Raw genomic sequence first — 25180 nt, 5'->3', positions numbered from 1 at the left:
TTAACATAATTCAACAGACGTGAAGAACATTTAGAGAAGGGAATATAGAAGTCTAGGGATCCACGAGGCGTAAGACCTGTCGTTGGCTGGTTTAAGTGGCCGCTTTACACAATGTGTAACATTTACCATTCTGCCCGTATTTGTCAAATTCAGCCAAAAAAAATAAAAATATATTTTCATGTATCGTATCACCATCGCTATGATTTTTTTATGTTTTGTTATTTTCACATTACTCCGCCCGTGACGTCACAAGTTCTTCTATGTTAGTTGTTGTGACATTTAAATGTAGAACCCCACTGCTATCAAATTATGCCAAACATAAAAAATGGCTGCCCGTAAACCGAAATCTATTCGATATATAGGTAATGCAACCGTTTTTTTTTCTTCATGCATTTTTAAGAAACTTTGACGTAAAATTAAATGCTCTAATTTTTACCGCGTGAAAGAAAACGTTTTTCATATCCAATTTCCCGTAGCACTGAAGTTCCTCATAGATTTCAAATGTTAAGGTAGATATTAAATACATTATTCATTTATATTTTTGTTTTGTATTATAAATGAATATTCTTAACTCCCCATTTCAAACGTGAAAACTGTCCATACAGCATTATTTTTTTTAAATAATTTATTTAAGATATGGCAAACCATTTAAAAAATAAGTTTTAATGGATCGTCCCCGACAGCGTCTATTCTATTCACGAATGATGAATGTCCGATACGTCCTTCCATCTTGAATCGGGAATGTGTTCTGTATTTGAGCAGCCGTTGTCACCATATTTGCCAGCCTGTGAAAACGGAACACGGTGCTATCGAGCGCGGGGCGATCGCGATCGGTCGGTTCGAAAACCTTGCCATTCGCAAACACACCGCGCAAATAGTACCTACGTACATAAATAATGACATGAGAATATGACGAATCATTATCGTCGAGTGTGGCAACATATTTTTTGTCAAAATTTTGAAATCCCGCTCAGAACATTCTGGTACTGAGGTTTTCTTCTGACATTTCTTGGTGAAATTTTATTTTGATTCATCATCATTCTCTTTCCCCTCCAGTGCATAGGGCGCTGTATTGGTACACCAATCGCAGCGTACCTTGATCATTTGTGTTACATTAAGGTACGTAAGTCGTACGTTTCTGGGCCCCGATTACAATGAGAAGTTAACTTTTTTCTTGAATTTTTTCTACAAAGTAAAATTAAGTTTTCTGTTTAAATATCAGGATATATTTTTTTGGATGCGTTTACATTTTGCTTCATATCTGACCATACTGATGATTAGGTAAACGTCAAAAAATATGAACACGTGAAATCAAACATGATAATTTTCACTGTGAACATTATTGCGAATTTAATCATTACCCAAAACACTTAATTAGGTTGAATTGACTAAACTTATTCGTTTTTTCCGTTTTTCAAAAAGTTTTATACATCATTTAACGTTCAATCATCAGTGTGGCCATTATATAAAGTAAAGTCAGCGCCCTTAAGGTGATTTTCACAAAAACGGCGCTATATAAATTATCCAAATATAAATAAAGTGTCGTCGTATTAAAAAAATAAAAATCCCCAAATTAACCTCTCTTTAGGGTGTAAAGACGATTCAGAACACACCCCCTGGTGTTGTAATCATGTACCAATTTGTATTTATACTCGGAGTGCGACGCTTGCTGACGAGATCAGACTCACGCTTTAGGAACCATGAAATATTTAAGAGTCAAATGTGTAAGAATTATGTTATCAAGGGGTAAATTTGACGTTAAATGGTTTGCAAAGAGCTCATGCAAATAAGAAAATTGATAAACATGTTGGTTTTTAAGCATTAAGACGACGTTTTTTTATTTTTTTTTCTATATATATTTGGACCCCTGTATTTAGTAGCCTTATGTGTCATGTACAAGGCTAAGGTACTCTTAAAAAAATAGTTTTTGTTTATCTTGGTAATGGAATGTTCGATCACTGATTTTGGTTTATTACGTTTATGAGACCAATTACCATTGTTGCAAAGTCCAAGAACAATGGCGCGTGATAACTCTTTTTAACGACAGTGTAGATATCTGTTAAAAATATTCCATCTTTCCTGCATTCTGCTTCAAGATTATGGCGTTGTAAACTGAAAAATGGGCACTGAAATAACAGATGTTCGATACTCTGTGAAGAAATATCATCGCATGGACAATAGTCATCATTCCTTAATTTAAACCTATACGGGTAACTTCTCATAGCTCCGTGTCCGGTAAAAATTTGGGTCGTTTCGAAAGTACTTTGGTTATGTTGTTGCTATTCAAAAGGGAAAACATGAAATCCTAAAACCTCGCCATTTTATTTAAGACTGCATTAGCTTCTATTGTCTGTGGTGACGATTTCAAATTCCGAATGGAACGAAAAAAAGGTGTTCAACAAAATGGCGACCTTGACCGTGACATTAGCGAATAGTTGTAGATGAAAATACATGCGCCTAGCCAAATAACTACCACATTCTAGCGTGTATCAGTATATCCTAATGGATTCTGACACGATACCCGTACATTTTATAGACGAATTGAAAGTCTGGCTGCGGTCCTGTGGTATTATCGCGGACTCCGAGTTCAAACCCTAGTCAATCACAACGCGGTTACCGTTTTCCATCGCAGCGATTTATGACTATTTGAAAATCAGCCCAAAATCGTTTTCAAGACGTCTTCGGGGCTGGTACTTGATTATAAAATTGAACGCGATTAAACCGGTTACTGTAGCTCAATCACAAACAACTATCGACGTGCTAATAAGCGACGTGATAACAATTTCTCACTATGGTTGTTTATCGTATTCGCGATCGCAATGGAACATCCGTGAACACCTAATATTAAATGTCAAAATATTTACGTTTCGCGACGTATAATTCTGCTGCGCAATCAGATATTTTAATTTTACCGGTGTAAATATGGAAAATATTCCAAAACTGCTACTTTTATTTATTATTCATCATGCTATTTATTGCATTTAGCCGGCGCGGCGGTTGGCAAGCCTAATGTCAAGAAAAGCAGTCGCCATAGTAATTGTAATTTAATTTTCACTTTTTTGTATTAGATACTCTTTACTATTTTGCTAATGCAATATATTGTATTATTTTTTATAATAAACGCCGATTTTTCTCCAATGAACTGTATTTATTTACGAGGAAAACAAAAAACAAACCGACACGTGCGTTGACTTAGAGATTCACACACGTTGACTTATGACTGCGATAACTTAAGTATGTTTATTATTTTTAGGGAGGAGTGCTCTCCCGAAACTATAGTTGTGTTCTTGTAAAAGAATAAATCGTGTAACACTAATAACAAAGTTTTATTTTCATAATAATTTATGTTTATTATTGTTCATTGTGATCGCTTAAATGCTTAGCATGTTTTTAAGCACGTCGATAGTTATTTTAAATTGAGCCACTGGTTATTCCAAATTTGTGGATTTAAATATCACTCGTCTTTTATATGGCCTTAAGTACCCTTTAAAAATGAATTAAACCGTTGTTTGATTTAAATTGATAGGTAATCCAATTGCAGCGGATCTAAATTATTTTTGTTAGATGGCAGGTTATCAGTCCTACGCCATAGGCGCCAGACTAGGAACAATGACATATTGGAGTGAAGAACCACATTCGAAACTAATGTTTCACTTCCACCCTGCCAGGAATCGAACCTTGCTCTTCAAACATGGTAGGTGAGGATTTTTATCTGAGAGCCATCGAATCGAAAACATATCTCCAAGGTTCTGGTTCTTTTTCACGCACAGAACTGTATTATTTTTTGGGCACGTACATTGTTACTCGAGTAAAGACGGTCTGACTTTTCTTTTCGGATTATGACACTAGATCAATATTGTTTAAACACTTTAGATGTTTACAATTAGCGTGTCTCTATGCTTTTATTTTTTGATAAATAGTTTTTTATGGGAGCCAGGACTTGGGACGTAGGTACAGTATACAAATATTATAATAATTTTTGAAAAATAAAAAAACCAAGCAAATTTTTATTTTGATAATATTCCCTGAAAAAAAAACAAATCGGTTCAGTTTTGGGGTGCGAAGAACGGGACAGCGAAACGTCGATTTCGATTTGATTTTGGCATAATCAGTCCGACGTGCAGTTGTCTTTTTCGCCCAGAATCGGCGAGAGGGTGACAGAAAAACAATGTTCAAATACCTATCAACGTGATTTTCACCAAAGTGACGCTACATAAATTATCCAACTATAATAATAAATCTTTAAAAATTTTAGCCGCCGTTAATCCTCTTAACAGGTATTGCCAGAACAACGACGTTATTTTATTTTAAGGTCCTTCAGGTAAAAATAATTCAAATCGAATATTACTCGTATTACATAATTAAGAATTATATTTCCTTGCTGTTTTTTTTAAAGGTTCATTGAATTTTCTAATAAAGATACCAATCTCGAAGATGTCGCGAAAGCGATGAAACCAGCCACTGGTTATTTTGAATTTGTGGATATAAGTTATTACTTGTCTTTTATTTCCTATTTCCATCTTTCTCAAAAAAAATTCAACAACAAATTTGAATTATTCATTATTATTTATTCGATCATTATATATTTTAAAAATGGAGTTCTTTTTAATGTTTAAATAAATTATGAGGAATTCGCTGTCAGTTCTCTTTAAAAAAATCTAATTATATTAAAGAAATCCGATAACACCTTATTATGATTTAAAAAATGTATAAATATATATTTCTAGTTCGAATCTCGTCCGCCATTTTCGGTAAGCCACGCACGAACGAACCGGTCCTAATTTCTAATGCCGAACTAACCTATCTATTACGTTTGTCTATGTACTGTATTTATGTCAGTGTGTGAGCACGTACCTTCCCGCTATCCCGTTTTCTAGTGCTGTGAGTATTGGTGTGTCTATGATCGCGGCGTCCTTGACCGTGAATAGACTAGCGGCGCTAGTGTAGCGGAATCGCCCATAGACAATGGCGGGCGATAGGGGAACTAGGCGTGTGACGTGCGCCTACAAACCAAAACCCAGTGGATAAGGATGTAATAAAATAAAAATCACAAAACTTTTAATAAGCAGCGTTAAAACCAACTCAGCTTCATATATCATAAACGGCGAGATAGGTTATTTTTTCTTCAAAGAGTACTTAAATATGATTATAAATCCATATATAAATCCATAAATTTTATCGCCACCATTCAGTCCCTTTCCGCATCTAATAGTGCGTAGGGCACTGCGTTGGTAAACCAAACGCAGCGTATCTTGAAATTTTTTTTATACATGAAGGTAAGATGATCAGTCTTACGCTTCAGATGTCATTCCAGTGACCATGAAATATTTTTTCCTTTAATGACAACAATTTTAACGCATGCATTTAAGGGTGGTTAATTAGCAAAAGGAACGTTAATTATGATAGCAATCATTTTTCGTTTTTAATAGCCAAGTTTGATTTTACATGACTTATTTTGCATACACTAAAAATTCAGTTAATTTTAATTTATCGATTCAATCAGTTTACTTTTTGCAGTTGATAAGCGCTGTCATGGCTGCAAATGAAATTTATTATTTATATTTATAAGTTTAAAACAAAAAAAAAACATATAATTAAATCCTTAACATTAAAATTTTCAGGTATAATAAACACCCAGTTATTTAATTTATTGAATGAGCGGTTAACTTATAGAGCTCTGAGTTTTCTATCAAGGGTTTTTTAGTTTTAGATTTTTTGGATTAGGTTTTTTAATCCCAAATATCAATATTCAAATGCGCCTTTATCAACTCTAGTTTTGATTGGAATGTTTTAACTTAATGATTTATAAAAAAAAATATTTAACTCTACGAATCGATATCAACTATAGCATTGGTGCATTTTATTATTTTTATTGATAATCAAGATGGGAAATTCTTCTATGCTTCGGTTTCCACTTCAGCTATTACGAAAAATTGCAGTAAAAGGAAATATTTTAATGGAATTTTCTCAAAAATCCAGGACCTCGTGCATTTTAGCTGAATGAGTTAACCACAACAAAGCCGACCTTAATAAACAAGTTTCAGGCATATTCTTTTGGCAATAATGTTTTCAATGTGTCAAAATGTTTGTAAACAAGCTGGATTTTACTCTATACGCAGTTATTAAGATCTTAATTGATTGCAGCAGAAAGGCAAAATATTTTTCCGAAGGTAATATAGAAGTCTGGGCATTTACAGGGCTTATAATTGACGGGAAAGGGTCGAGGAAATGCGTAAATAGACCACTTAAACCAGCCAATATATATATATATATTTGAATCATTTATATAGCACCATTTTTGTAAAAATCCCCTCAAGAGCGCTGTACAATATATAAATATCCTAGCACGTCTTGCAGCTACAGAGTTGGAATTCTAGACCCCATTTACTAAATTTAGATATTTGATAGTTGATAACATTTACCTATTGAAGCTAGATTACTAATCGTCTTGCAGCTACAAAGTGCATGGACGAGTGAAATTCTAGCAACTTAAAATTATCAATAAATTTACGAAATAAACACTGAGCATAATAGTATTTTTTTTAAGTGTTCATGCTAACAAGTGATTATAATATATAGGAGCTCGATTACAGCACGTCTTTAAGCTACAGAGCACATGGTTAGTAAGAAATCTAGCCCTTATTTACATTTTTTATTTGTCTATGAAGTTTAGAGTTTAAGTGATATTTGAAAAAAAAAACAATAAAAAACAAACAATGACAGGTCATAAGCTCTTTAAATGCCTAAACTTCCGTATTCCCTTTTCAAAAATTTATTCCCTCTTTTGCAATATATTTAGAGATTCTTTCGTATTTATAAAATATAAATGCTGAATATTTTTATGTTTAAAATGTCGACTGTGCTTTAGAATCCCCACTCCCCTCCCACTGTCGGATGCTCAGCTCCGTTCACAAAGCGCCGAAAAAAACTGCGCACAATTAAGCCGATCCCGACCTTCCACAATGTCAAATGGCTTCGGACATTTTTTTATCCTGCTACGTAAACAAATAACATTTAGTGCTCCGCTTCAGCCGACTCGTACATTTTATTTTATTGCATTTTATACTTCAAATAGACTACTGAAATTCTCGGGTCAATTTGTGCATCACTATTTACAACGTATACATAGATTTTAAAAACAATCGGCACTCTTCTATTTGGTCGCGCCAGGCAGGTTCTTTTTTATGCACAAATCGACGATGTGTTACGGTTACGGACATCACTATTTTTTTATTTTTTATACTCGTCTAAAGGCACATATTACAAACAAAATAACGTATCCCTAACTCTGTGAGGCTAAGAGCCTTGTGTTGAGTTGGAATACAACAAAATAGATTGTGGAAACATGCGTATTATTAAAGAATACTACATATAAAATATATTGCAAAAACATATTTTTTTATGAACATCTGGACAACATGCTTAATATTACCATCTATTTATTTATGTTTTATTAAGTTAGTTCATAACATCTTAAGAACTAATTTAAACTTTTAATAACATTACAATTTTTATATCAATATTTCTCAATAACATATTTTTTCAAATTAATTTTAAATATTTCGATCTTTTCTATCTCCATTATTTCTTCAGGTAACTCATTGTACAGCTTGCTAAACGCTGTATAAAACAAAATACGCAGCAGTGTTGGGAGGATCATTACCGCGCTTCTTCTGCAGGTAAAATCACTAAAATGTTTTTCCCAACGCTGGCTGATGCAGCAAACTTCCGTCATCATCACCAAAGTCCTTTGGAAAGACCCAAATTTTTACCGGACACGGAGCTATGAGAAGTTATCTGTATAGCTTTAAATTAAGGAATGATGACTATTGTCCATGCGATGATATTTCTTCACAGAGTATAGAACATCTGTTATTTCAGTGCCCATTTTTCAGTTTGCCACGCCATAATCTTGAAGCAGAATGCAGGAAAGATGGAATATCCATAACAGATATCCACACTGTAGTAAAAAGTAGTTATCACGCGCCATTGTTCTTGAACTTTGCAACAATGGTGATTGGACTCATAAAGGTAATAAACCAAAATCAGTGATCGAACATCCCATTTCCAAGACAAACAAAAACTTTTTTTTTTCCGAGTACCTTAGCCTTGTACATGACACATAAGGCTACTAAATACAGGGGTCAAAATATATTTTTTTTAAATTTAAAAAAAAAACAGCTTTAACCCCTTGTACAATGAGTTTTGAGATTCTGTTTTTCTCCTCATTGCTAATCTTATCTTTTTTTATCCCTTGTTTCATATGTATGACATTGTTGGTTAAATTTTATAATTGTTTTTATTTTATTCATCATCGTATAAAAATTGATACATTATATTTAATTTGCTGCTGTACTGTGAGCAAGCCAATTTCTTTGTGCATTCTTTCTACATTAGAATAGATATTCCTTTTGAGTATAATCCTCATCTATGCAATGTCTCGCGGCAGTCTCCTGCAATGGTCTCTTCCCTCAGACAAAACCCACACTTGTACACTTCTCCTGAAAATGGCTTCGTTTTGGATAAGTTGATATGTTCATCCAACTATTATTCATTATCAGGCGTTGCCTGGTATGTGGGTGAAATAATTCAGTTAGATGAATTTTATCCGCATAAATTAAGGTTTCAGCTCTTTAACTTCACAAACATCAACAGATGAAAGAATCGAAGGAATAAAGATGTTTAAATATGGGTGGAATGGTGAATGTTACACAGTAAGTTATATGAACTTTTTATGTAATATTTTTATTTTTACTTTTTTAGAATTAAATTATTTTTCCCCTCTCCTCCTGCATTCATAATAAATTAGTGTGAAATCTGTAATTGGTCTTACTTTTTTAAATTGTTCTTTTGTACCTTGTTTTTTATATAAAGACTGTATGATTTCATTAATAAATAAATAAGTAAGTAAATTGGCTACTTAAACCAGCCAATGACAGGTCATAAGTCCTGTAGATGTCTAGACTTCTTTATTACCTTCTCTAAAATGTTCTTCATCTCTGTTGTAATATGTTGATATTAATAGCTCTCCGGGGAGCTAGATCCAGTCCTTGTCTACGAAAATTTGGACAAACTCAAAATATTGTTGTTTAATCTACGGATTTGAATATAATTGTTTTGACGGTTGACGGCAGATTATTGAAAATTATTCATTTTACAGTGCCTTTCAAAACATTAATGAATCTTATAATTATTCATCATTTCGATCGTCTGTTATACGAAGATAAAGTGAACAACCTAACGCTTCGGGTGCCACTTCAGAAGCAATAAAATATTGCGGTTTAAACACAGCTTTTAAAATCAGTATTTTTCATCTACCCTGCCAGGAATCGAACCCAAGACCCGACGAAGGGTAGGGGAATGCGCCAGCCTCTACATGGCGGACCCACCTACACTCAATTTTCTTATTTTTACTTGAGAGCAGCCATCAAGTCGAAAACGCTCATCAAGGGTTCTGGTTTTACTTCATATACATAACTGATTCTTCGGCTGTCTGGACACAGATTAATAATATACCATTTAACATGTGGTGTATTTTTCATAACATCCTTCCATATCCCCTCTTTTCCACCTGCTGACGACCCTCTTTAAGGTTAATCCTTTTAAAAATTTACAATTATTTACTTTTTTGTCCATCCAATTCAATTCTACACATTTTCATTCATGTTTATAATTTATTTAGAAACCAATTTTAGTTACCTACCTAAAAATAAGTAAAACATCGATACGAACCTTCCATCTACTGCTATTATGTCATTTATTGCAGAAAAATCCAGAGGGGATAAACGCCACTCGCGTCTGTCTTACCTTGCAAAGTTGCAAACCGAGCTTCTTCAAATTTCAAACATTTCGTCAAAGATGCCCATGTACTTTTGACATAACCAGATTTTGATATTTCTGATCTTCCAAAGTCGTTCTCGTCCTGCGTTTACATCAAATTTTCTACACAAACCATGTCAGATTTTCCATTCATTCGTTTCACTAGACTGAACAAAAGATCGGGTTGCAGTCCCGCGGCTAGTGTCGCGGACTCATGGATCAGGGGTCCGAGGTTCGAACCCTCTCTGCCACAACTTGATTATCATTTTGAAATAGTGATTTATTTACAACTCGTTATAAATAGCCCCAAAAATTAAAACATCTGGGTATATATCACTGCTGAAATTCAAAAGTGCCACAAATCGAAAACCTCGAAATTTTGTTTTATTGCAAAAACAAAATTTAAATCGAACATATTTATCTATAAGAAAAATACTTCCATGAATTTTGCGTTATAAATGACCCAAATCGCCCAACAACCCTTTTGGCATTTTGTGTTTTGGTATATGCAGCTTTAAAAAATGCATTTAATGATGTTTACAACATAAATAATAAAAATATATACAAAAAATTAGCGAAAAGTCATGTTAAAAACTCCGATTTGCTCTACAGAAAAAAGCCTATTTTGATTTGTGGCCCTTTTGAATTTAAGCATATTTATATTATAATAACGCACATATTTATTTTTCATTCAAATAAACACGTCGTTGTATATTTTTTATTAATAATAATAATAACAACTAATGTTTATAAATCTTAGTAAATAACCACTTACCAACTTTTTATGTCTACCGGTTTCGAGACGTACCCGTCTCTTCGTCAGGAGACAAACTACACCAACATGCAAATACTAAAATACATGTTCACCTTTACTTTAACCCTAGTTTACACGGTATTTACGAAAAAAATCATAAATTACATCTAGAGTTAAAGAGGATGTAAACACTAATAATTATTCACCAAAATGACATTTACTAACATAAGTTAAAATGTTTGACCACAAAGTTTAAGCTCTGAACATAAACAATAATAATAATATTAAAATGTGCAATATTTCATTTATAAACACCAGTCTGACGATGTCGCAAGAGCGATGTAACCGGGTACCTATTGGTCTAGTCAACCTGTCATTCGTAGTTAAAAAAAATAATTAATTAAACAGCCTAACGTGATCTGACTTGAGAGGACGCACATGACTTGGTCGCCCACATAAAGACCTAGAGAGACTTTTGTGAATACTGGGTATAATGGAAATAGATCTGTATTAAATAAGCGCATTTGTCGCAGCTCGTACACATAATATATTTATTTTTTTATTCAACCAGACATAAGATAAGTTTTATCTCATAGCTTATTATTCTTCACATTTAAATATTAATTTATAAACGTGCATTTCCCGGTAGTTACAATATTCAGCAAGGTCAAATTATAACGTATAATATTATTTATATTTCTAATTATTGCGTTGGCTTCTTATTTTTAATTAACACTTAAAAGCTTACAATGTATTTCGATCCTCATTGTGGATATTGCAACAGTATTGTTATGTAATATAATTTTATTATTTTTAACATCTTAACTAATTGAGATATTTAAATTGCTTATTATATTCAAATCCTTCTGGCATAGTGTTCGATTATTCGATTTAAATTTTGTATCTGTCAACTTGGCATTGTTCTCCTTCTTTTCCATGTTTATTTCTATGGATATGTTATTGAATAATCTTCTATATTTAAAATCGAACAGGATGTCATACACGCGTGGATTTTTTAAATGTTTTTTCAAAATGTTTTTTGGAAAAATACATAAATCAGTTTGTGCGAATCACACTTGGATTTTCTAAACCACCACAAAAGTTATTTTATATGGGATTATAAAATGATTTTTAAATCAAATGACAGAAAAGGTGCTTTCACAAGTTTTTACTTAAGTTCTTCATTTGTTTCTCGTGGGATTTTTAAATATTATTAATTTGAAATTTCAATCACGGGATAATTTAGATATTTACCCAACTATACGTAAAGAGTGAACCGTTCTATCACCAGTAATAATTAAATAATGCGAAGTGGTGTTTCAAATATCTGACCCTTAATTAACTGGAGCATTCTTATTTGTAAGAATTACGTTATTTTTTCTCTTCGAAATCCCGTCTTGTACATATAAAAAATATCCGTCTCTTTCCAATCTCCTTACTCGATCCGACATCTTATGCATTTCTTACCTCACGTGAAATGTTGTATTTCAAAATAATCTGTCTTTTATAAATATACAAGCACACCCACAAACAAACAACTGTAAAAATCATTATGTTCAAATCCTGACCAACTTACCCCTGTCAAAATATTAAATAAAATAAATGTTTACCGAATAATCTTTGTTCTCTATATTCCTCGTTTAAACAAAGACTGAACTCTCCCACGCGGGCATTCTCCATTCTAGGCGTGTTTAATTAAGCGGACGATTACTGATCATTGATCGTGGCCGTAATTATTCCGAGTAGCCATCTTTGATATTATTTACAGAGCAATATTCCGGATGTCGGGACCGCCGCCATGTTTAGCAGGGAATAATAATAGACGATCACTTCCTCTCGCCTTTTCCAGCCTCGCTTTTCCCGTCTTCTTCTTCGTTTTGTAGGCGGGCGGAGGATGAACATAACGAGAATCCAGAGGCGGCGATAAATCTTAATAATAATGCCTACCTGACTATTGCAGAGGAGTGCGTACCGCAAATATTTACTTTCTTTAAAGTCAGTAAGTAATTACGACATTTTGAATCAGAGTCTCTTTTCTTTAGGGCAGTGGTTCTGAACCCGCGGTAATTACTTCTTAAGGGTTAACACGGGATTTTCTCGAGGGTAACGACGGTGCTTAGATCATCGTTCAGTCATAAAACAAAATTATTAAATTTAAATAACTAAATCACTAATTCCAAAATAGTCGTAGTCGCAGATAACAACTTGGATTTCCCACAACTGCTTGAGAAAATTTTAATTCGTATCCCTCAACACATAACTCGGCTTCAACCATTATTTCATGTTGGTATTTCAAGCACAAATAACAATACGAATGCATCTTTTACCAGAATTTAAAATTATTGTAACTTTTTTATTCTGAAATCAATTATATATTTCTTCACTCTAAACAACTATAATGAAAATTCTAGAACCTTAATTACAGATAACAATAATAATTTAATCTAACTGTACCCATTTAAAAAGGTTTTACGTATTTATTTTTTTTGTATACTTTTATATTACATTTATTTTGTCTTGTTTCAAAGAAGAAAGAAGGGAAAGCTGATCTGGGGTTACTTTGTATAGATCCGCTAGCAAAAAGATTTTTAAGACCTAGTAAAAAAAAAAACTTTTTTATGAAAAAGTCATATGTTATTTTTCATTATTATTGTAATATTTTATTTTTACAGGTGTAATGATACGGAGTGGCTTTTCACCGATACGCTTTTTTCTTATTGTATTTTATTATATATAGAAAACTATAATTGGCCTATAATTTTATTTTACTTGTAAATATTGTATTTTTTTGTTATTTTTTGTTTGTTTGTTTTTTTATGCTGTTTTTTTCTTTTAAAAAACAACAATTTTAAAATGGACATCGGACTCGTGGTGTAATGGTTAGCGCGGTTTTTTTTTTTCCTTACATATATTTGCATAGAAATTTCATTACAGAAACAGATCTTAAAATTAAGCTATACTATTTGCCTACCATGCAAGAGGTCTAGGGTTCGATTTCCGACATACTTGATATGAAATATCTATTTAAAAAGCTGTTTTTACTTTAGAATATTTCATAGTCCCTGCACCTGATGCGTTGGACTGATCATCTTACCTTCAGTAACAAAAATGTTCGAGATACAATGCGATCTGTGTACCAATTCAATGCCCTATGCACAATTAGATTCGGAAAAGGAATGATACTGATCATAGAAATGTAATATAAACAACGAATGTTAGTTAGTTGTGATAACTCATCTAGTGGTAAATCCATTATTTGTCTGTAGACATGTGGACGAACTCAAAATATTATATATTTAAAAAATACATACGTAAACGGTACACAAACTGTGTTTTATTGAAGATACGTGTGCCACAATCATGCCATAAATGCATGTCAACTACAAATCATATAATTCTTAAAAATATTCCGCGTCGTATGCCCAAATCAAACGCTGAATCAACTGCCATCGTTCGACGATAATGCTTATAAATATTATTTGCATAATATTCTAATGTTTTTCTTCTTTTGTCCGCCGCTGCGTGTCTCCGTGCGTTAGTGTGTGTCCGCGAACCAACACATGGATAAACTCACATCAACACGCGTGTGGTGCAGTTTTCACGTGTATTGTATGACGTCCGTGAATGCAGTTTGTCCGCGACGATGCTGATGGATAATTCGCTTTAGCGTCGTGAATTCATTACGACTTATAACCTTAGAAATTGGTTTCTACTTGCTAATTTTATGAATGCGAAAAAGCCCTAGACTCGGTGCTTCAAATTGTATAGCTAATAAACAAATATTTTTTATGAATAAAAAGACGGTGCATAGCAAAAAAATTGCCACCGCCAAGTTTGTCGGAATTATTTTTATTTGCATTGTTTTTTACAAGTAACTGATTTCATATTGTATAAAATTTACGCAAAATCAATCATCAATCAATAAAAATAATATTTATTTTTTAAGCCATCGGATTGAAATATATTTTATTAAGGTTATTTGTTGTGCCTTCAAATTTTTTTTATTTTTTTATTATTTAATTTGTTTTTTCATTTTTTCTTAAATTGTTTAAACTTTCTACTAAATATGTTGTATAATTTTTAGGTTAATTTTTTTAAAAAATGTATTATTTTGAGGTTTATTTTTTTTATAAATCTTGGGTAAAAGGAAATTTGTGTTTTTAAAAAAAAAAAATACCGAGCCAAATATTTTTTTGTAAAAGGCAGATTTGCCGTTTATGTAAATAAAATAAAAAAATCATAGATTATAATAATATACATATTGTATGTATGAAAAAGAAGAACTTTAAAACTATTTTAGTTTTACAAAATTAATCAATTATTGTCAATTCGAGAATTCTTATAAGCCCTTTAAATAGTAGGTACTAAAAAATACTTTATTCGTTTATGTAAGAAAAAAAAAAGTATTTACTTATTTATTTTTTATCGAATTTAAATTTTTTATCTATATATTAACCGTATGTTTCTCTAGCAAAATCTCATAACAACAACAACCACAACAAAACATCACGCCGTTTCCCCGTAGGGGTAGGCAGAGAGTATAGAACGTCATATCACTCTGTCTTGGTATACAGCCCTCGCTTCCGCTACATTGATACATCTTCCCATGCACGTACGTCGATTCTTCGTACTCTTGACGTGTTCGTCTTCAAGTATTAATTAGATTTGATCGTGCCATGTCTTTCTTGATCTTCCTCGTTTTCTGAATCCATCAACATTCGCACCGTAGATCCTTTTAGCCGTTCTTAAAACATGTAAATATTATGAGAAGTCCAGTTAAAAGTTCGATTACCGAAATAGTCGAACACGAAATATTACTTTAAAGGGGTATTTTTATACTGCAATATTTCATATTCCCCGGACTGGCACCTGAAGCGTAAAACTAAGCGTCCTGCCTTTACATACAAAAATGATCTAGATTAGCTGGGTTTGGAGTACCAATGCAGTGTCCATCATGATGTATACATCATTATATGCGGATAAGAGAATAGTGATCGTAATAGGTATGAAATAGAACCAGACCCCTGGACGAGTGTTTTCGAGGTCCTGGGCTCGATTCCTGGCAGGCTGCAGACGTAAACTATTAATTTTAAATGTTGCTACTGCAATCTCTCATCGTCCCTAGACTGGCACTTGAAGCGTAGGACTGATCACTTCATGTAACAGATGATTTAAATACGCTGCATTTGGGTTTTCCATGTAGGTCCCGCCCATTAGACCACCGGGTGCGGAAAGGGGAATGATGATGACCATCATAAAAATATTTTGCTATTATTAACAATATTTAGAGTTTGTCCAATTTTTTGTAGACAAGAACTGGATTCAACTCCGTTGGGAGCTGTTATATTAACATATTACAACAGATATAAATAACATTTTAGAGAAGGTAATATAGAAGTCTAGGCATCTACAGGGCTTATGACCTGTCATTAGCTGGTTTAAGTAGCCACTTTACACTTTACATCAAATGAATCTCACCCGCATAAATAAAGGTTTCAGCTCTTTAACTTCACAAACATCAACATATGAAAGAACTTAAGGAATATAGATGTTTAAATATGGGTAGAATGTTAAAAAAAAAAAGAAAGTAAAATAGAAAAGTGGCCACTTAAACAGGCCAATGACAGGTCATAAGCCCTGTAGATGCCTAGAATTCTATATTGCCTTATCTAAAATGTTCTTCATCTCTGTTGTAATATGTTAATTTTCTATTATTATTGAATTTTAGTACGGAAATAGCATTTTACGCGGTGGTTTGATAAAATTCGCGTGCTAATGAAATAAAGTAACATTCGCAATAATCGGCATTAGTACGCGATGCAGTTTGAGCGCGTGTGTGCGTGTAAGGCGCCCGTGTCCTTGGGTCGGGTTGGTAACCCGCTTTCCGCCGTCCGCGCTGGTATAGGTTAGGTGGGCAAGTGTACCTAACTGGGTAGGCACTTAAGCCGGCGAATGCGTCCATCTCCATAGACATGGCAACATCCGAGGAACATCGCGGACTTCAATCCGGACTCCATTTTCAAATAGAACCCCGGCAGTTCCTAGACGTCAATTCAAACCTACCTGCGCCATAGACCAAACCAATCAATCAACTGTGTATTTTTGTGGAAAAATACGTGTTTATGTACTACTAGTTTGTACCGTGTCGCAGTCGACAGTTGGGACATTCCGTGTCATTTTTGCAGTATGTAGTGCCGGGAACCATTTTGATTTTAATTTAAAAAAGGGAATTGAAATACGCAAACACCCGAATAACATAAACGATAGGCTGAATTCCCTTTTCAAAAATGTTTTTCCTCTCTTTTGGAATAAATTCATTACGATCAAAATGTAATTAATAATCGTACAAAGACATATCAATCTATGTACGACTATTATATAACATTTGCAACTTTATGCCGATCGGCTGATCTTTTAAAAACACACAAATAAGTTGTTTTGTACACTACGTAAAGATAAGAATTTAACACGGCACAAAACATTGGTATCTAAATATAAAAAAAAAAGAATCATGAAATGGTTAGCTGAAATAAATGTAAACATCATTTTAAGCCTGCGTGTAAAATTATGTTTGTTTACGTCGGTGTTTTTCAACCTGCGGGTCGCGACCCTCGGGGGATCGCAGAGCCTTGCTTGGGGTCGCAAAAAGCAAAAATCGAGGGATTCATGTCCTACACTCAGCGTCGTAGCTAGAGGCTGGCCAGGCTCGGGGGCCGCAGACCCACCGTCTTCTTTATTCTCCGTCTTCCTAAAAAAAAAACTTGGGGGGCACAAAATTCAAATCTTACCAGAGGTGCTCGTGACTTTGGCTACGACGCTGCCTACACTACAAAAAAAATAGTGAGAAGGCTGTGCTAGTTTATTCTTTAACAATTTGTCGAATCGTGGCTATAATTCTGAGACCCAAATAACTAACATTGCCTCTCATGGGTAGAATGTGGCGAATGACACTAATAATTTTAAAGTTATCCTTGCCCGCTCCGAATATTCCTCTTCTAGCTTAATGAAAAAGACATCAATCTTATGCGAATTAAATTCCATTTTAAGCATGCCATCAGTAGCAAGATCTATAAGATTTTGAGACTGTAGCGCCCGAATTTTGTTTCCCGATTAATCATATCGTCCGACAGAAATACAATTCAAATACGTTATAGTTGAAATTGCGAACTTTCGAAAATTTAAGCGTAAAGGGGTCGCGTATTCAAAAAGGTTGAAAAACACTGGATTACATAATATAGTATATGTTTAAATCGATAAATACCCAATTTTTGTGTTATTTTCGTTACTTTGGATTAATTTTGATAATTCGAAGTAGTTACGTAACGTATAACGAAAACAAAAATAATTTTATCATTTTGTAGAAATAACATCAATTTTAGAATTACACGGACATTATCAATTTTTTTAAATCAACATTGTTCTTTTACTTTTAATTTTGTATAAAATTATTTTATTTTATTTTGGAAATGTGTATCAGCTATTTCTATACCTATTGTTAGTAAAAAAACAACTGATTTTTTTCTTCTGAATAATGGTAAAATCGTCTGGGCACCATTCAACCTGTTTACCGGGATAATTGTTATTATAAAATGCTTACTATTTACAATTGCATATTTAATTCAGTTATTTGAGGAATTCGAGATCTTAAATATAAGACAATTATATATTTTTAGAATAATAATTGTTGTGCAAGTAAATTATTCTATCAAATCCCAAAAGGAACACTCCCACACTACCAGAAGTCAAACTAGAGGATGGGTCATGGGGTCTATCACAAACTCTGAATTCGGGCAAAGAAATTTCAGGTTTCTGGGCCCCAAAATATTTAATATGTTACCCAAAGATTGCAAAACCATGACCCGGATTCAATTTAACAAATTTGTAAAAAATTGGTTACTGGATTTAGGTCGAGAAAAATCGGAAAATTTACCAAAAATAAATGCCTAATAAATTAATATTGTATAACTGTTTAGTATATTAACAAGTAGGTAGTAATGTAATTGTTTATTGTTGCATAAAAATGTCTGCCTTAAAACAGGTTGTACCTAGTTAGGCTGACTAGACATGATCCAGAGAAATCTATTACCTATCTATTACCTAAGTGTTTATGTAGTAGATAAAGTTATTGTTATTTTTGTTAATAAACTTTGATTATTATTATTATTATTAATTCAATCGCAACTTCGTTTCTTCTTCGCCGTTTTTTCAACAAACACCTGAAAATGGTATGTGACCCTTGTTGCGAGATTCCCTGTCTTCCCTGCTGTTCCGATCCCCCAAAATCCTGTCCACCATCTTGGCCCCCGGCTTGCGTTTAATCTTCAGCTGCTACACCTAAATTTAAATTAAAGTATGAACGCAGAATTTGCGATGAAAACTCGCAGATCCACAATCAAGACAAGAAAAGAAATCCGTTAAAATCCCAATAGAATCGAATACACTGAACTGAAAATAAGATAGCAAGCAAGTATATAATACAAAGAAATGAAAACAATTCATATTAAATATTTATTTATTCGACACTTTACATACATATATAATATATATACATATAAGAGCGGGCATATTGCCTGAAGGCAATTTCTTCCTACCTACCCAAACCGTTCAGTTTGAGAAAATTATAAATACATGGACATATTGAATCTTACAATTTTATACAAAAATTAAAAGCAAAGATTAACAAAAATAAATATAAATATTTAAAAAAATAACACTATACTATGAAGAGAGGGGAGGGGATGGGAAGGAAAAAAAAGGATAAAGGAACAATTTAAATATTTATATAGAGACATTTCAATCTTGACTTAAATGTAAATAAAGAAGGGGCGGGGTCTCTAACATTAGTGGGTAGATTATTCCACAGTCGAGCGGCTACTACTGTGAAAGAGGAGACAAGAAAATTAGAGCGATGACAGGGTATTAAAAGGGTTCTCTCGTTACTAGAACGAAGAGATAGTACGTGTTATGAAAGAGGTTGGAAGAGTTCTCTCAGATAAACAGGCGAAGTGGGATTGTTTGAAATATTGTGAAGAAGTGATAGAATGTGAATGTTTCTTCTGTACCTGATACTGAGCCATATTGTAAGAAAGAAATATCCGAGGAAAAAGAAGAACTTAAAACTAAATTTCTCCTTCCACATAACTCCTCGAGTAGCAATTTTTTAAATGTAAACAGTCATTTTTTGGCGTTCTTTAGAAGTCCGGTAGCCTGTTGTACTCACTACAAGCAAGGTACAGCAGACTGTTTTTATTTTAAATATTTGTACAAAAAATATAAATTTAAACAACTAGTTAAACACTCACTTGTAAACAATATGTATCAAAAATAATTTCAAAAACAAAACATCGTTATTAAATTCAGACGTTTTCCGAAGACTGTCTACCTCTATGGATGTATGTTTTTAACAAAAACCATCGCCATCCCACGAAACGATGCGATAGACCCAGCATCCTAATCTCTTTTGGCGACTAATTAAACATCTTAAGTCCTTTGTGTTACTGATTGTTCTGAGTTGCCTGGACTCTTGTTTTTGGGAATCTGAAACATTTATCTCCCATCGTAGGATAGTAACGAAATGCGTTATAACTTGTCTACTAAATAAAAGTACTATACTATTACACGTAATATGGAGGTAATAATTCAAGTCATTATGTCTGTATGTGTAACTTATTGATAAGACTTGACAAGGAAGCTTGTGAAGTTTCGAAAACAGTCGGTAATTAATTTTTTTTTTCTTATTTCAATTTCATTGATAAACCCTTACGGGTTACATACATTTAACAAAATATGTTTACTTTTAAAATTCACATTCTACTGTTAATAATAATATTTTTAACATCTTTTGTAAAGGTTGTCTGAGTCTTTTATTTTGTTTTGTCTGGTAGTTTATTGTATAATTTCAGTCCACGGTTTATTAGTCTCGATTGTCCTTTTCTCGTTTTAAAAGGTTGTTTATGATATTTTTTTGATATTCTCGTATTGTGTTCATGTTTACTACAGTTTTTTTCAAGTTTTAATTCTTCGTCTACAATTACATCAGTGACTAATTTATGAATAAATTTTAAGGATTCTAGTTTAAAGACTTCAGTTGCATTTAATTGTTTAGTTTGTTTAAAAAGTTCTTTAGTTGCTGTTAGATAGGGTAGGTCATATACTAACTTTAATATTTTATTTTGCTGTCTTTGTAGTCTGTTTATGTCATTTTGATTTCCTGTTCCTCATAGTAGTTGCATATAACATATTTTAGTTTTTACACAGGCTTCGTACATTATTTTTTTTCCTTTATTGGAACAAAGTTTTTGATTTAAAAAAAAAGACTCGATAAAGTCGCCACTTTGCTAATTACATTGTTGATATGAATTGTCCATGTCAATTGTCTGTCTATTGTTAGTCCTAAGTATTTAACATGTTCAATTTCAGTTAGTCGTTCATTATTTATGTAAGCATCTACTTTGTGACATTGTTTTCTAGATTCAAAATGTTGAAAATTATTTTAAATTGTTGAAAACTTTATTTCCATTTTTATTTTAATTATTACGCTTATTGTGCTTCAAATATACATTTAATTTTAAACGTAACTATGTACTCAGTGTAATAAATTTATCAATTTGTTCACAACTCCTCTGCCAATATGAATTTGTAATATTACAATGTTTCTTAATGCGCCAATGAAAGTAAGTTGCACCTACATGAATCCGAATAACGCTTTTTGTTTTATACCCGTTTGCGAATTGGATAAAAATTGTGGAGTTTTTCAATTTTCCTTTAGCAAATCTTAAGTGGCAAGTACGTTTTTGACGTTTGGGCGCTTCCCGCTCAAATCTAATCAAAGCATAGACGCGGACGCGAAGGCGCGTTCCGTAATGTGCACCGACCGGCCCGAGCGTCGCGCGCGCGGCATGCATGGCCGCCTACCGCCGCACAGCACCACACAGCCAGATGCATACTGTACACTGAACAAATTGTAATGTATGTAGACCAGTCTAACACTGACCCCGTTACAAGAGCGGCCGGCTGCGTTGCCCAACGCTCGCAGCCTCTCGACTGTTGCAATTGGCGAGTGGCGAGTATTTGCGACAGAGCGGCTCGTTGCGACATCGTCATGGCGATTTTTCCTCATTTTCGGCGAGTGTGACTCCTCGCGACTCGACAATGTTCCACTTACGCGCGCGATGCGACGAACCCTCTCGATTTTGCATAAACCCACACAAGAACACGGAAAATTACGTTCAACCATTTAAAAAATGAGGAAGTTTTGTGACACCTAAAATTATATTTTTTAAATGTTTTCTTATACAGAACGAAAAGTTTAATTTTATGGCAAACCTATTTCATAAAAATAAAAAACATTTTAAATTCGTGTACAAATAAGTTCGCCAATCATAAACCCTATTTAACCGTAGGTTTTGCTACTGTTCGTGTAGGTAATTGCAATTTAGTTATAAGGAAGAATGACAATATCCGACGTAAACCCTCACCGTAAAGAAGCAATAAAAGCGGTAGAATTAAACTCAATAAAAAGTCAATTTATGAAATTTTAATTTTTAAAAGTTAGTTATACAATTTCTGACAATTTTTCTTTAGTATGAGCGAAACCGATACAAAACCCCTCAACGGTTTTCGGGTACGTGAAATGAGTGTTTTCTCTGACCGTAGTTTAAAACAATCTTCGAATGGAGTTAAATTGATGGTGTTGAGTAAACTTTTCCCAAATTAATGAACAATTTTCACGCCAACTAGTTAGCTTTAAAATTGTAATTTTAAAATAGGTATGTCAACATGTTCCTAAAGGAAACAGGAAAACATTTTCGTGCATTATTTCGTAATCATTTCTGAGTGTGAAGCAAATGATAATTGTAAATTCAAATAAGTAAAAATATTCCGCCGGATAACTTCGTTTCTTAATACGCTTGTTCGCAATGTTACAAGAACGTCCTTATCGTTAGAAAATCGGGTAGTTGCTAAATCTAAAATACAAAATGGCCGCTGATACCATATCTTAGATCCGATTGATCGGTGATTAGAACAATAATATTATTACGTCCTTTGCAACACCGTTTCCGTGAAATGTTTTCCTGTTTCGCCAAAAATCTAATTAATAAAAAATGAAGACGTCAAAAAGAAAAAAAACACGATTAGTTTAAGTCTTCCTTTAATTGTTTGAATAACGCATCGAAATCTTTATTTATGTCAGTAAAAAATGAAACCAACTATTTTTTAATAAAATAAAGTATTTTTCAGCTTTACCTAGTAAGTTATAGCAAAATATTCAGAAAAATTAATCTCACCGGTATCAAAAAATTTTTTAGCTCTTTAACTTTAAAAATTAAAAGAATTTGAATGTTTTTAACATGGGCAGAATAGTAAATTTTTCGTAACGTTTTCTGCATTCATCAATATTCGCATCGTAGATCCTTTTAGCCGTTTTTTCGTTGTCCATTCGCTCTACATGCCCAAACCAACGCAGCACCCCTTTCTCAATTCTGTCGATAATGCATGTCTCAGCCTTACACACTCCACGGATTTCGATATTTGTGCACCTATCATATATCGTTTTACCACACATTCGCCTGAGGGATCGCATTTCGGCAGCATTCAACCTACATTTGTCATCATTGTAATGTAAAAATAATAATATGTTTTTTTTGCTTAGATTGATAGTACTTTCATAAAGACATGTATTGATAAATAATAAAAAAACACGTAACTTCCTAATTGACTCTCCTGCAAAATTTACCTTATGGCATTATTACTCATTTAGCCTTTTTACCGTCGATGCGATGCAAAACTGCACGTACTAAAACGTAAGCAGAACCATGCCGTTTATTTTGATATAGTTTCTAATTTAGGTTTTCTCAAACGATATTTAGGCCAAGTGATATTTACGGAAACGGTCAATTGACATCTTGATTTCGTTGAATTGCTACATAATATTGCACATAATAGCTTTAAACTGTTTTTAAAAAACATGTTTGTTTTCTTTTCTCGTTTTTCTGGCTTTTTCCTAATAAATAACTTGTACCAAAAAACAAGCGAGAGCGTCCATGTTTACAATTTTACTCTAAAATTTAGAGGACGGCAAATTATAAATACAGCACATAACCCTTTACGTTCTCACTGATGCTTAGGGCACTGCATCGTTGTTGCAACCAAATACAGTGTATTTAAATCATCTGTTTCACTAAAGTAAGGTGATGAATACCGTGATGTGTGTGAAATAGAACAAAGACCCTGGACCAGTGTTTTTGACGGCTACTCTCAGGTAAAAATCCTGAAAAGGGAAATCGAGTAGAGATAAGTGAGTCTCGCAGAGTAGTGGTTGACGTCTTTGCCTACCATTCTTGGTTTAGTTCCTGACTGAAATGTTGATTTCAATTTTTTTTGCGAAATTAAATATTTCATTATTTCTCCACTACTGCCGGAAGCGTAAGACTGATCAGCTTACCTTCCATGCAATATAAATGATCCAGAATAATAATAATCAAATAGTTAAAACGGGTGTAATGGTGCATAGGGCACTGCATTAATATACTAATTAAAGCGTACCTTGATTATTTTTGTTAGATGAAGGTAAGACATCAGTCTTACGTTTTAGGTGTCCAGGGACTATGGAATATTTTAGTAAAAAATACTTTTTTTTGTGATTTAAATGCTCTAGTGGGCTTTAACATTATAAAAAATACACTGATATGGTAAATAAAAGCTTTGAACTACATAGTAATAGAGAGTATAAAATAAATTCATACTATTAAAAAAAAAAACAAATTAAATATTTCATGTCATAAGTATTTCAAATTTTTTAAATAAATATTTTATTTCAACCTTGTCGGAAATCGAACCCGAGACCTCTTGCATGGTAGTCCAATGCGCTGACCACTACACTACGCTGCCGACGAGTAATATAAAAACAATTTATTTATGCTACAGATCATAAGAAAAATTTGACTTACACGCATGCTATAATGAAACAAAGATCTGAAAGCCACCATCAGGGGTGATATTCCAGACGCTCTCGCGGCCGCAGAAAACACTTTTATCTCGCATAATTTGTATGTAAATACGCGAGATAAAGGTGTTTTCAACAATACTAGGTAAATCATTTTAAAAACATCAGAATATTCTAATAAAAATGCGAATTGTTCGATTTCCAATGTTCTTTTTCGTATTTCAAATCGCTTATTGGCGCTGAAAATGTGTGTTTACTGTGCGAATTGCACAGATGCACTTAGCGGGCCGTCTGATAGAAAGGGAAAATGAGGCGAAGCGGGACAACGCGATTTCTGGGTCGCGCGTGCGACCGAGACGGCAACATTGCCCTTGCCATCGAAAGGGAAATGAAAAGAAAAGAGACGCAAGCACGCGCTCGCGATAGGTGCGTCTCTGTCGCACCCGACATTCTTTCGCGAAGGAAGTCTTTATTTTTAAACGATTGCAACTCCCAGTTTCCTCTGCGCCCGCGCGAATAAATTACACAATCGCAACAACAAGTTGGATCTTCGTTCTGCGTGCAACAATGCATCGGAAAATTTACGAGACGTCTCGCGCAGTGATGATGTAATTTCGACTGACAGCGTTCAAATTAGGTTGCAGTTTGAATGTCAATATTGG

The 25180-nt window shown here is 33.5% G+C and overlaps 1 protein-coding gene and 1 long non-coding RNA gene across 3 annotated transcripts in view; one reads left to right on the top strand and one right to left on the bottom strand.

Moving 5' to 3' along the window:
* Positions 1-25180, top strand: part of LOC148283547 (uncharacterized) — a 142918-nt gene that overhangs the window by 88578 nt on the left and 29160 nt on the right. The window lies entirely within an intron of this gene.
* Positions 15701-24331, bottom strand: LOC148283548 (uncharacterized). The gene is made up of 2 exons (XR_015825568.1): positions 21262-24331; positions 15701-19450 (listed from the first exon to the last, which is right to left on the bottom strand). It is a non-coding gene; the product is annotated as an uncharacterized LOC148283548 (long non-coding RNA).

This window comes from Micrasema longulum, unplaced genomic scaffold, assembly GCF_059751315.1.
Source record: "Micrasema longulum isolate JH-2025_06_02 unplaced genomic scaffold, ASM5975131v1 h1tg000224l, whole genome shotgun sequence".
Lineage (NCBI taxonomy): Eukaryota > Metazoa > Arthropoda > Insecta > Trichoptera > Brachycentridae > Micrasema > Micrasema longulum.
This window is presented reverse-complemented; position numbering and strand designations above follow the sequence as displayed.